Source organism: Alosa pseudoharengus, unplaced genomic scaffold, assembly GCF_046254945.1.
Source record: "Alosa pseudoharengus isolate Yale_2024_CS ecotype anadromous, Long Island Sound unplaced genomic scaffold, YU_APseudo_1.1 YU_APseudo_1.1_scf_1, whole genome shotgun sequence".
In the NCBI taxonomy this organism is placed as follows: Eukaryota; Metazoa; Chordata; class Actinopteri; order Clupeiformes; family Clupeidae; genus Alosa; species Alosa pseudoharengus.
Window position 1 is genome coordinate 6,620 of NW_027468564.1, and position 11,583 is coordinate 18,202.

The 11,583-nt window shown below is 40.4% G+C and overlaps 1 long non-coding RNA gene across 1 annotated transcript; it reads left to right on the forward strand.

Annotated features, from left to right (window-relative positions):
• The first annotated feature begins 5,271 nt into the window (after positions 1–5,271).
• Positions 5,272–10,264, forward strand: LOC143119701 (uncharacterized). The gene is made up of 3 exons (XR_012986313.1): positions 5,272–7,423; positions 7,611–8,772; positions 8,956–10,264. It is a non-coding gene; the product is annotated as an uncharacterized LOC143119701 (long non-coding RNA).
• The last annotated feature ends 1,319 nt before the right edge of the window (positions 10,265–11,583 follow it).

The window sequence follows — 11,583 nt, forward strand, 5'->3', positions numbered from 1 at the left end:
GTGGCTGCATTGGCTAACAGATGCATAACATTGCAATATTTACACGCGTGTGATGTTGAATGTGAACAGAAATGTCATTTGTCTAATAGTCCATCAAGCAAATTATGGATTTGCCATACATGTCATCATAAAATACTCGGAGGAAAACTTCCCGAAGAGAGTGTTACCAACAACATGCATTTGGATGATATTCCAGCAGAACTTAAATGTCTTAACTCTTTGGAACAACATCTCATTGCACGTCACATTCCCTTCATGAAGCTGTTGTGTTTGCCTCGAGGCCGCCAGAGAGCTTGCCATGGTCCTTGCGTCTCTGTTCCTGTTAATAACGCAAATGTGACAAATATACTCCCAAGAAATGAATGTGATGACAAGATGATAAGAGTAAAACTGAAACGCAAGTTGACATATAAAGGTCATTACGAGTACATGTATGTGCACACTGATCGTGTCAGAAATGCACTGAGGTATTTGATGGCAAACAATAAATGGTACGGTGATGTGACTATGAATGATGAATGGGTAAACTCTCTGAATGGCACTGACCAGCATGAGGAAAGTACCAAACAGGAAACACCTGCTAACAGTGATGATGACAATGTTCCTGAAGAGCAAGCAGAGGAAGATGTGACTTATATCAAAGACCAGAATGGGCTTTTGTCAGATACATCATTACAACCTGTCGATCTGGGTTCAGAGATCATTGATCAGAATTTTCAGGACATACTTAATGTGGCACCAGGTGAAGGTAACAGTCCAGTGAGGTTGTTGTCCGATAAAACCAACGAGGCAAAATGTTTTCCTGTTTTGTATCCATCTGGTGGACCTACATTCCATGATAAAAGAGAGTCCAAAATAACTCTGTCACGGTACCTGAATACACGCATTCTGAATGCAGATGGGCGTTTTGCACAGAACACAGACTTCATTTTTTACGCACAATACATATCAGAGGTGCATCAAGTTGTATCTGGTGTATCAGTGGCATTACGCAAAGGTGGCGGCAACTCCTCTCTGAAAGATGCATCACCAGACATGTTTTTGAACTCAGAGTCGTTGGGTAAAATATTGCGCAATGACGAAGGATACAAGTTCTTACGAGGAATTCGTGGCACACCTCCATACTGGATGTCAGTTCAGAAAGATTTATTTGCCATGATAAGACAACTCTCCATACCCACATTCTTTGCATCTTTTAGCTCTGCAGATTTGAGGTGGCCTGAAATGCTGAACTCTATGCTAAGAATAGAAGGTAAACAAACGTCTGTTGACGATCTTGACTGGTCTGACAAATGTGGACTCATACGTCGAAACCCTGTGACAGCGGCAAGAATGTTTGATCACAGATGGCATTGCTTTCTCCGTGATGTAATCATGTCGCCAGCAGAACCCATAGGGAAAATAAAGGACTACTTTTATCGTGTTGAATTTCAACAACGTGGTTCTCCTCATGTCCACTGTCTTTTTTGGGTTGAAAATGCTCCCAAGATTGATAAAGAGAATGATGATGAAGTGGCACAGTTCATAGATACATACATCACTTGTGAAATTCCACCAGAAACAGATGCAGAGCTTTACGAGGTTGTGAGCAGCGTACAGAGGCACAGCACAAGACACTCTAAGACTTGCCGCAAGAAAAACACAGTGTGCAGGTTTAACTTCCCACGGCCACCATCAAGCTGTACTTTCATCACAAGAGGCGGTAACTGTGAGGACTTGAATGGCAATGATGACAATAAAAGTGCGAGTGCCATAATAAAGAATGTTAAAACTGCGTTGACCATGCCTGACATGAATTTTGATACAGCCGATGCATTTTTTGAGTCTCTTGGGATAGATCGATCAAGGTTTGTTTGAAAAGGCGTACACCATATGTTCCAAAAAGAAAAGCATTGTCCTGAAACGAAATCCTGGAGACATTTGGGTGAACCAGTACAACAAAGACTTACTCCGTGCTTGGCAAGGCAATATGGATATCCAGTATGTCACAGATGCCTTTTCAGTTGTGGTCTACATACTGTCATACATCACAAAAGCAGAACAAGAAATGGGTTTGCTCTTACAACGTGCCCAAGACGAGTCAATGAATGGCAACCTTGATGCAAAAGCAGCATTCAAACAGCTTGGAAGTGTATACCTACACAACAGAGAAGTTTCAGCCCAAGAGGCAGTGTATCGATTAACACACATGCACTTGAAAGAATGCTCTCGTGACGTACAGTTCATTCCAGTTGGTGATAATCCTGTTAGGATGAGTTTACCTCTGCATGTACTTCAAAATAAAGCTCAATTCCAACAGTGTAATGACGAAAGCAGCATTTGGATGACCAATGTGATTGAGAGGTATAAGAGCAGACCCCAGAATGAACAATTTGAGGATTTATGCCTGGCCAGTTTTTGTTCTGAATACAGAGTTCTATCAAAGTCACAGGTTCCGACTGAAAAAGATTCACATGACATTATACAGCTCAATAACAACTGTGGCTTTGTGAAACGAAGGACCCGAACTGAACCTGCTGTCGTGAGGTATCCCAGATTTTCTCCCACAAAAAACCCTGAAAAGTACTTCCATTCGTTGCTGCAACTGTTTCTGCCTTACTATGAAGATTGTCACCTCAAACCGCCCCAGTTTGATACATATGAGCATTTCTATAAAAATGGTGCAGTGAAATGTGGCGTTGATGTTCAAAGAGTGCAGTTGATTGTGGATACCAACAAAGCTTTATTTGAAAAAGAAAGTGATGAGATTGACAGAGCTAAACAGTTGCTGGAAGACAATATTGATTTAGAAGATGCCTGGGCTCAAATATGTCCTGAAACAGAAAGGGAGCGTCTTCGTTGTTTGGATCTGATGAAAGAAAAGGTTGCAGATGATGAAGGTGATGATGATGACAAACTCATTCCTGACCTGACAGCAAACCCACAGACTACATGCACTTTGGAAACAAATCACGTGTCAATGCCCAGACAGGATGCATTGCATTTATTGCGATCATTAAATGAAGAACAGTCTGCCATATTCTATGCTGTTCGTAAGTGGTGTTTGCAGAAAGTGTTTGGCCAAAATCCTGAACCGTTGCGATTATTCATTACTGGTGGAGCAGGAACGGGGAAAAGCCATTTAATCAAAGCGATACATTACGAATCTACCAGGCTGTTGTCACAGATTGCTGAAAATCCTGAGGACCTCACTGTGCTTCTAACAGCACCTACAGGAGTGGCTGCATATAACATTGGTGCTGCAACAATTCACAATACATTCTCCATTGGTGCAAATGTCAAACTGCCATATCAACCACTAGGTGATGAGAAAGTCAATTCTTTGCGAACCAAAATGGGAAGCTTGCAAATTCTGATCATTGATGAAGTGTCCATGGTCGACCACCGTCTTTTGGCCTACATTCATGGTAGACTGCGTCAAATCAAGCAGACTGGTGATTATTCCTTGTTTGCAAAAGTTTCCCTGATTTGTGTGGGTGATTTTTTTCAACTCAAGCCTGTGAAAGGCACGCCTCTTTTTGCTGAAAACAAAGGAGCCAACCTGTGGGACAACAACTTTGAGGTTGCAGAACTGACTAAAGTTGTTAGACAAGAAAATGCAGCATTTGCGGAAATGCTTAATCGTCTCAGAGTCCGTAAAAAGAATGAACCTCTCACCGACCGTGATGTTCTCACATTGAGGCAGCGTGAAACTGGTGAGGAATCTAATGACATTCATGTGTATGCTACAAATGCAGAGGTTGATGAATATAACGTGAAGAGACTGCAAGAGATCTGCCCAGACGCAATCACCATACGTGCTCAAGACTTTGTCCGAAATCCCAAAACTGGAAGAATGGAACGGAAAGTTGGCTTTCACACAAAAGTTTTCAACTCTTGCTTGCCTAAATGTGTTTCGTTGGGTGTTGGAGCAAGGGTCATGTTGAAGAAAAACATAGATGTGTCTGATGGCCTTGTCAACGGAGCATGTGGCACAGTTGTGGAAATCATTCAAAGTCAACAAGACGATGACATGCCTTCAGCTATCCATGTGGAGTTTGAAGACCCTAATGTAGGAAAGATCCAGAGGTCAAAAGCAAAAAGGGTTTCCGAATGTTCAACGATAGTGGAAGTGCAAGAGGAACAAGTGGCTAATAATGGTGGTGTACGAAGGCAACTGCCGATTAGCCTGGCCTGGTCAGTAACTGTACATAAATGTCAAGGGCTTACTGTTGAAAGGGCTGTTGTATCACTCAAGAAGATCTTTGCTCCAGGGCAAGCATACGTTGCGTTGAGTCGCGTGAGAACTCTCGGTGGGCTGATAATTGAGGACTTCAAAGAATCTGCCATATTTTGTGATAACAAAGTAGATTCGGCTATGAAAAGCTTGCCTAAGTTTAACTTTGGAATGTCTGTTTCATCCAACATGAACCCTGTGTGCACAGTAGCACTTCACAATGTACAGAGTTTGAATGCTCACATTCAGGATGTTCAATCCCATAAAGCCCTCATGAATGCTGACTGTATTTGCTTAACAGAGACGTGGCTCAATGTAGACACTGATGAAGAGCCACAACTTCCAGGATACGTCTTCAAACACAATCCGAGGGGAAACTGTTACGATGATTCCGAGCCAGCCTTTGCAGCGCTGAAACAACAACAAAGAGGTGGAGTTGGTGTGTATTGTTCAGAAAACATTGATGTGCAGGTGTCAATTCCAGAAAGATGCAATTTGGAATGTCTGTATTTTGAAATACCTCATGCAAATTTGACTGCTGCTGTGTTGTACAGGCCCAGCTCTTATAAGATTGACATGTTTCGAGAGCAGTTTTTACAGGTCATCTTTGAACTTGAGAAACATCCAGGGAGAAAGCTCATCATGGGAGACTTCAATGAGGACATATTCGTATCTTCTACAATTCTCAAGTTACTGGAACGGCATGGATACAATCAGCACGTACAAGCAGCTACAACTGAAAAAGGTACATTAATAGATCATGTTTACACTAAAGGCACAGAACATGTTGTTGTTGAAGTTGTGCAGACATACTACAGTTTTCATGAAGCCATACTGATCTCACTGTTGTAATAATGTTATCTGTGATTAATGATATTTGTCTTTGAATAGGTAAGTATTTATATTCTGGTTATGATGTCATTATGAGTTTACTCCATAGTCCGTCCACTGAGCGGGGTTATGATGGGTGGGTGGGTGGTGGCAAGGAGAGAGCATACACTGGACGGCTCCTTGCAGGGCATGGGAGGGGTATAGGGGCCATTTTCCAAAAGAAGTTGCAAATAACGGTAAATATATACAGATGAATGTGTAAATATCAGAAAACAATACAGTTGATTTATTATCTATTTTTGTTTTAAGTCAGTGGATCGGTCCTTAATTGTCTAAAGCATTTTAGGCTATTTCTTGTTAATGTTGGTCGAATTGTTTCATTTTGGTTGTATCACACCACCATTATACCAAGTTATGTGTAATGCTTTAAATGCTAACAAGAATCCAAATTAAAGTTATAATTAATGGACAGACATAGTGTATTGAATGTTTATATCTTTACCGTTATTGTAAACCTTAACATTATCAGTGAATTACAGTTAAGACAATAACAGTCAAGGACAATAAACACAGCTGTTGAATTTTAGTCCAGTAAAATAAAAATCAGCCATATTATTTTACACAGATATTACAGTCAGTTGAAGACTGGTATTATTATTGCAACACTGAGTTGAAGGAAAACAATACCATAAATCTTCATTGAAGTGAAAGAATAAATTGTGTATGAATGAATTGTCTCGAGATTGTGTAAGAATGCTGAAAACAAACAAAGAACACAAATCTTAAAAGTGCAACTTCTTTTGGAAAATGGCCCCTATACAGGGAACTTTTTTGTTCAACATTCATGAATTATGGAATTATACCAAGTGGACAGTCATGCAATTGCTGTTTATCATGCTTATCGAAGGTGTCCAAATCACCACCAATTTGCAGCTAACTCACAGTTTTCAACACATACAGTAGTGTGACACAAAAAGTGTTTTGCTTCACCCTTATTGTGATATATGCTTTGACACAGTAAAGTCATGATACTATATGTACAAGATCACTTAAATAGTGCTGATTACAGACAATTTCTGTCATTTACTGTGGAATCAGTTCTGTTGCCTTTAAGATAACACAGGTCAAAGGCCCAGCCTACATCTCGCTGCAACACCACTATTTCTTGGAAAAGGGCAGGATCTCCAAGGACATTCTGTTTGGTGGAGTTGCCACCAGCACCAGGGCAGTTGAAGGACATGAAAGCCATGGACAGTAATGCAATCTGCTGAGAGAAGCATGTGTGTAAATGAGTCAAATTCAAGGACACATTCAGAAGAATACTATTTGGATTAATAAAAAAAGACAGCAACAGCAGCCATTATTCCTGTGTGGGACTAAACGGCTGTTCTACCGAGACTGACAGGTGCATCTTAGCAATGTGTACTGTATATCTTTCATACCAATTGAACTGAACACCTTACCATTTTTGTTTGAGTGATGAAAATGCATGTTAGAAGATATTTACATATTTAGCACTGTCCACTTGGTATGCAGTTCTGTAAACAGGGTCTAATACACATGATTACACAATTTAGTATTACAAAATTCTAAATTGCATTGTAAAAGTAGTTAAAATATGCATGAGTTGATCATTTCAAATGTGTTACAATATATTGACAGACTTTAGATAATAATTTTGTTTATGTAAAAATGTTTTGACATGAATAATTCAGAGAAGAAAGTTTGTTTTTGTTTCTAAGTTTTAGATTGGGTGAGGACAATTCAGTTGGCTACTTAATCAACCCAGAACAATTCTCAGCCATTAGTCCTGTACAACTACTTGAAATAAGACATATTTAATGGTTTAAGTTTTAATTTTTCTGCCTGTGTGATATGTTAATTGTTTTTCATTCGGGCATGATTTTGTATTAGGCTGTCCTTTTGTGTTCTGTTCTTTTGTGTGGGACTGATTTGTTTTAGCTGCGACTGTACTATAAGTATTTTTTTATCACACCAAGGACTGTAATTTAGATGGTGTGTAACATGTTACTTTACTTGTTGATACATTGAATGAACTATTTTTATTTTGTTTTGTTTTGTTATGTTATGACCAATTATTGTGAAGTATGTTTTGGCATGGATAATTACAAAGAAGGAAAAATAGTTATTGATATTATATCAGAAAAGTTACTTATGCTCTATGAATTTCATTTTATAATGGCATATGGAATCTGTTCACTAACACATTGCTAAATTTCACTGCTGGATCTGTACAATTAACCACCACAAAACAATGGACTGAATATGGAGTCTTTGTAAGACGAAACTGAATCAACCACTACAGAGGTTTGGAGTTGGAAATGCTGTCATGCTCTTCTGACATATTAACATTATGTGAGTACCCATTATATTATATATATGACTGTACATTTTTTTCAAAGACAGGCATCCTAATTCTGATTCATGCACTTTTGACAGGATGTAAACTTTAAGAAAAAGACATGTTGGTTTATTTACCTGTGTAACAATAGCATGTAGACTTTTATTGTAAATGTACATCTGCTGTCAAATGACCATACAGAAAATGTTGGCCAAGGCCCAGCAACGTAGCCTTTCGAGTGACCTGCACCAGACACAGGGCATGCTGAGGATCACGGACATCCTCCAGCAAGGCAGCCTTCCGAGTGACTTACACCAGTCCTGCTGCAGATCACGAACATCCACCAACAACGCAGCCTTCGGAGTGACCTGCACCAGACACAGGGTCTGTTGAGGATCACATACATCCGCCAGCCTCACAGCCTTCTGAGTGACCTGCACCAGTCCTGCTGCAGACCATGGACATCTGCCAGCAAAGCAGCCTTCTGAGTGACCTGCACCAGTCCTGTTGTGGATCACGGACATCCGCCAACTACGCAGCCTTCCGAGTGACCTGCACCAGTCTTGCTGCGGATCATGGACATCCGCCTGCAACATAGTCTTCCCAATGAACTGCACCAGTCACAGAGCCTGCTGCGGATGACTGACATCTGCCAGTCATGCAGCCTTCCGAGTGACCTGCACTAGTCCTGCTGCTGATCACGGACATCCACCAGTTACGCAGCCTTCTGAGTGACTTGCACCAGACACAGGGCCTGTTGAGGATCACATACATCCGCCCGCGTCACAGTCTTCTGAGTGACTTGCACCAGCCTTGCAGCCTTCCGAGTGACCTGCACCAGTCTTGTTGCGTATCACGGACATCCACCAGCAACGTAGCCTTCCCAATAAACAGCATCGGTCACATCTTCCAGCCATGCAGCCTTCCGAGTGACCTGCACCAGACACGGGGCCTGATGAGGATCACGGACATCCTCCAGGAACGCAGCCTTGTGAGTGACCTGCACCAGTCTTGCTGCGGATCATGGACATCCGCCTGCAACATAGTCTTCCCAATGAACTGCACCAGTCACAGAGCCTGCTGCGGATGACAGACATCTGCCAGCCATGCAGCCTTCCGAGTGACCTGCACCAGTCCTGCTGCGGATCACGGACATCCGCCAGCAACGCAGCCTTCCGAGTGACCTGCACCAGTCTTGTTGCGTATCACGGACATCCACCAGCAACGTAGCCTTCCCAATAAACAGCATTGGTCACATCTTCCAGCCATGCAGCCTTCCGAGTGACCTGCACCAGACACGGGGCCTGCTGAGGATCACAGACATCCTCCAGGAACACAGCCTATCAAGATCTTATCAAGTTATGTGAGTATCTGTGCTTTTCTTTCTCCAAAAGATGCAATCTAAATGTTTATGCATATTTTAGTAGGATGTAGCCTACATTGTATACACTGTTAATGAATAGACATTTTGCTTTCTTAAACCTGTAGAACAAAATAATGTATACTTTTATTGTAAATGAACATCTGCTCTAAAATTACCTTACAGATAATGTTTGCCCAGTTTCAAAGAATATACCTTCTGACATGTTTCAAAGCTGTGGTGTGGCCACTGCCACAGGTATGCACAGAACTGGTCCATACGTCTGTTCCATGGGACACACCAATAGTTAGGACTGTTGAGGCTCATGGACATTCACAAGCCACACAGCCTATCGAACCACCTGTACCAGACGGAGAGCCTGCTGAGACTCATCTACCTTTTCGCTTGGTGGTTGTGGTGGTGCAGACGGACTTGTACTTGTCAGAGTGCCTGTTGAAGTTCATGGACCCTCACCGGCCTTGTCACATGCTGAGGCTCGTAGCTGATCTTGACAATCTACAACAGCACTACAGGACAGCATTACAAAGGGCAATGAGTTGTACATGTGGCCATCTACTGACTAAGGGCTGACAAGCCCGGTTAAGAACATTGACTTTGTGCTGTAGATTATTAGCATTATGTTCATATCACATAGTCATATTTATTCATATCACATAGCCTTATTTATTCTTCTTATAAAGTAACTGCTAATACACTGCACATATTTATATCTAATTTATATTATTATAAACCACCTTCTGTAAACAAACTGCATACTACTGTCTACACTGCACTATATTTCTTGCCTTGCCTATGCCCCACCTTTCTATACTTTGTATATATCATTGCACTTTTCTGCATTTTTGCACTTCTGGTTAGACGCAAACTGCATTTTGTTGGCTTTGTACTTCTACTCTGCACAATGACAATAACGTTGAATCTAATCTAATTACCATTTAGTAATACAAGGGAAATAGAAGTAATTGGGGATTTAATGACTTCATGTTTTTTCTCAGTTTTATTGTTTACTATTTTGGACATCTTTGCTTTTTGTTCCATCATTGTTTTATGTGGCGCTTTATTGAATACAATAATTCTAAATAAATGTCATACTATCATACTATATCCAGGAGGTTCGTTTTCAGGGTATTTGTTTGCATAACATCATGCAATTTATACCTCTTCAATTGGAACACTTTTGTTAAATTGTTAATAATGTTTTGATAACAAACCAGAATAATTCAGTAATTATGTTAAGATGTTTATACTGTATATTAAGCATAGAAAAGATGTGATGATGTATATCACACAACAAAAATGTGTAAAGATTGTTTTGTCTACCACAGAGTTGTAGCAGATTATCAATTACTGCAGTAATGACTTTTAGCATAATCATCTTTATACCATAAATAACCTGAAAGTTAACAGACTAGCCACACTCAGGGATTAACTAACCTAAATGTGAGATTGTAAGATTGTAAAAAAAATACTAGGTATGCTATAATCAAATTGTAATTAATAAAGTACAAATGTTTTTGGCCTTTGATTACTCGGTGAATTTGTAAATGAATGAACTTAAACATGTGAAGTTTTGCATCGTTATACATAAACTATCATCAAACTAAATTGCATTGAAATCAAACGGTGGCATGTGTCAGCCAAAGGACCTTTTTCAATAGCCAGTAAGGTTTAAATCCAAACACATGAAGACTTACAAGCCAAAATGCATTTTTGATAATTGCAGTGCCCCCTATAGGTCAAAGATCACCACATTTCTTGAGCCTCCGGCCTTTAGTTTTGATACATGAAAGGGTTGCTAAGATATGAATATATCCTGTATGGCAGCTTCGCTGCCAATTTTGATTCGCTGTGTTGGGCAAACAGTTCTGAATATGGCTTCAAAAATCAAGACATATGTAATGGTCAGTCTGAAGATTGTCTGTGCGAACTTTGTGACAAACAGACTAAATCTGTGACCAGTGAAAATGTTTTTGCGTTTTGCACAAAATCCAAGATGGTGGCAAGATCAGTTATGTTGAGGTCACAAATTGGTATGTTTTGGCCCTAGGAACTCCAACAGCATTAAGAGACACTACTAGTATGTTTTAATTCCAAACACATCAGCAGTTACAAGCTAAAATGTATTTTTCTAATTGCAGTGACATGTATAGGGCAGAGGTCACCAAATTTCTTGAGTGTCCTCCATATGGGTTCATAGGTCCATTTTTTGAAGTTTGGTTTTGATACATGAGAAGGTTTGATACATGCGAAGATATGAGCTCACTTCATTTTTGGCAGCTTCGCAACGGATTTTGATGGGCTGTGTTGGGTGAACACTTGTGAATATGGCTTCAAAAATCAAGAGAGTCTGAAGATGATCAAGATGGCAGCAATGTTGAGGTCACAAGTTGGTATGTGTTAGGAGCTCCCAGAGTATTAACATATATTCCTATATAACACATCAAGAGTTACAACACATTTTTACTAACTGCAGTGCCCCCTAGAGGACAAAGGTCACCAAATTTGTTGAGCGTCTTCATTATGCAGTCAAAAGTCCATGTACTACGTTTGGTTTTGATACATGAAACCGTTGCTGAGATATGAGTTCGATATGAATTACAAGCCTAAACGTCCCTTAGAAATCAAAGGTCCCCAAATTTCTTGAGTGTCCTCCTAATGGGGTCATGAGTCCATGTTTCAAGTTTGGTTATGATACATGCAAGGGTTGCTGAGATATGAGTTCACTTCCTGTTTGGTGGCTTCGCCACTGATTTCGATTGGCTGTTACGGGCAAATGCTTTTCTCAATTGTTCC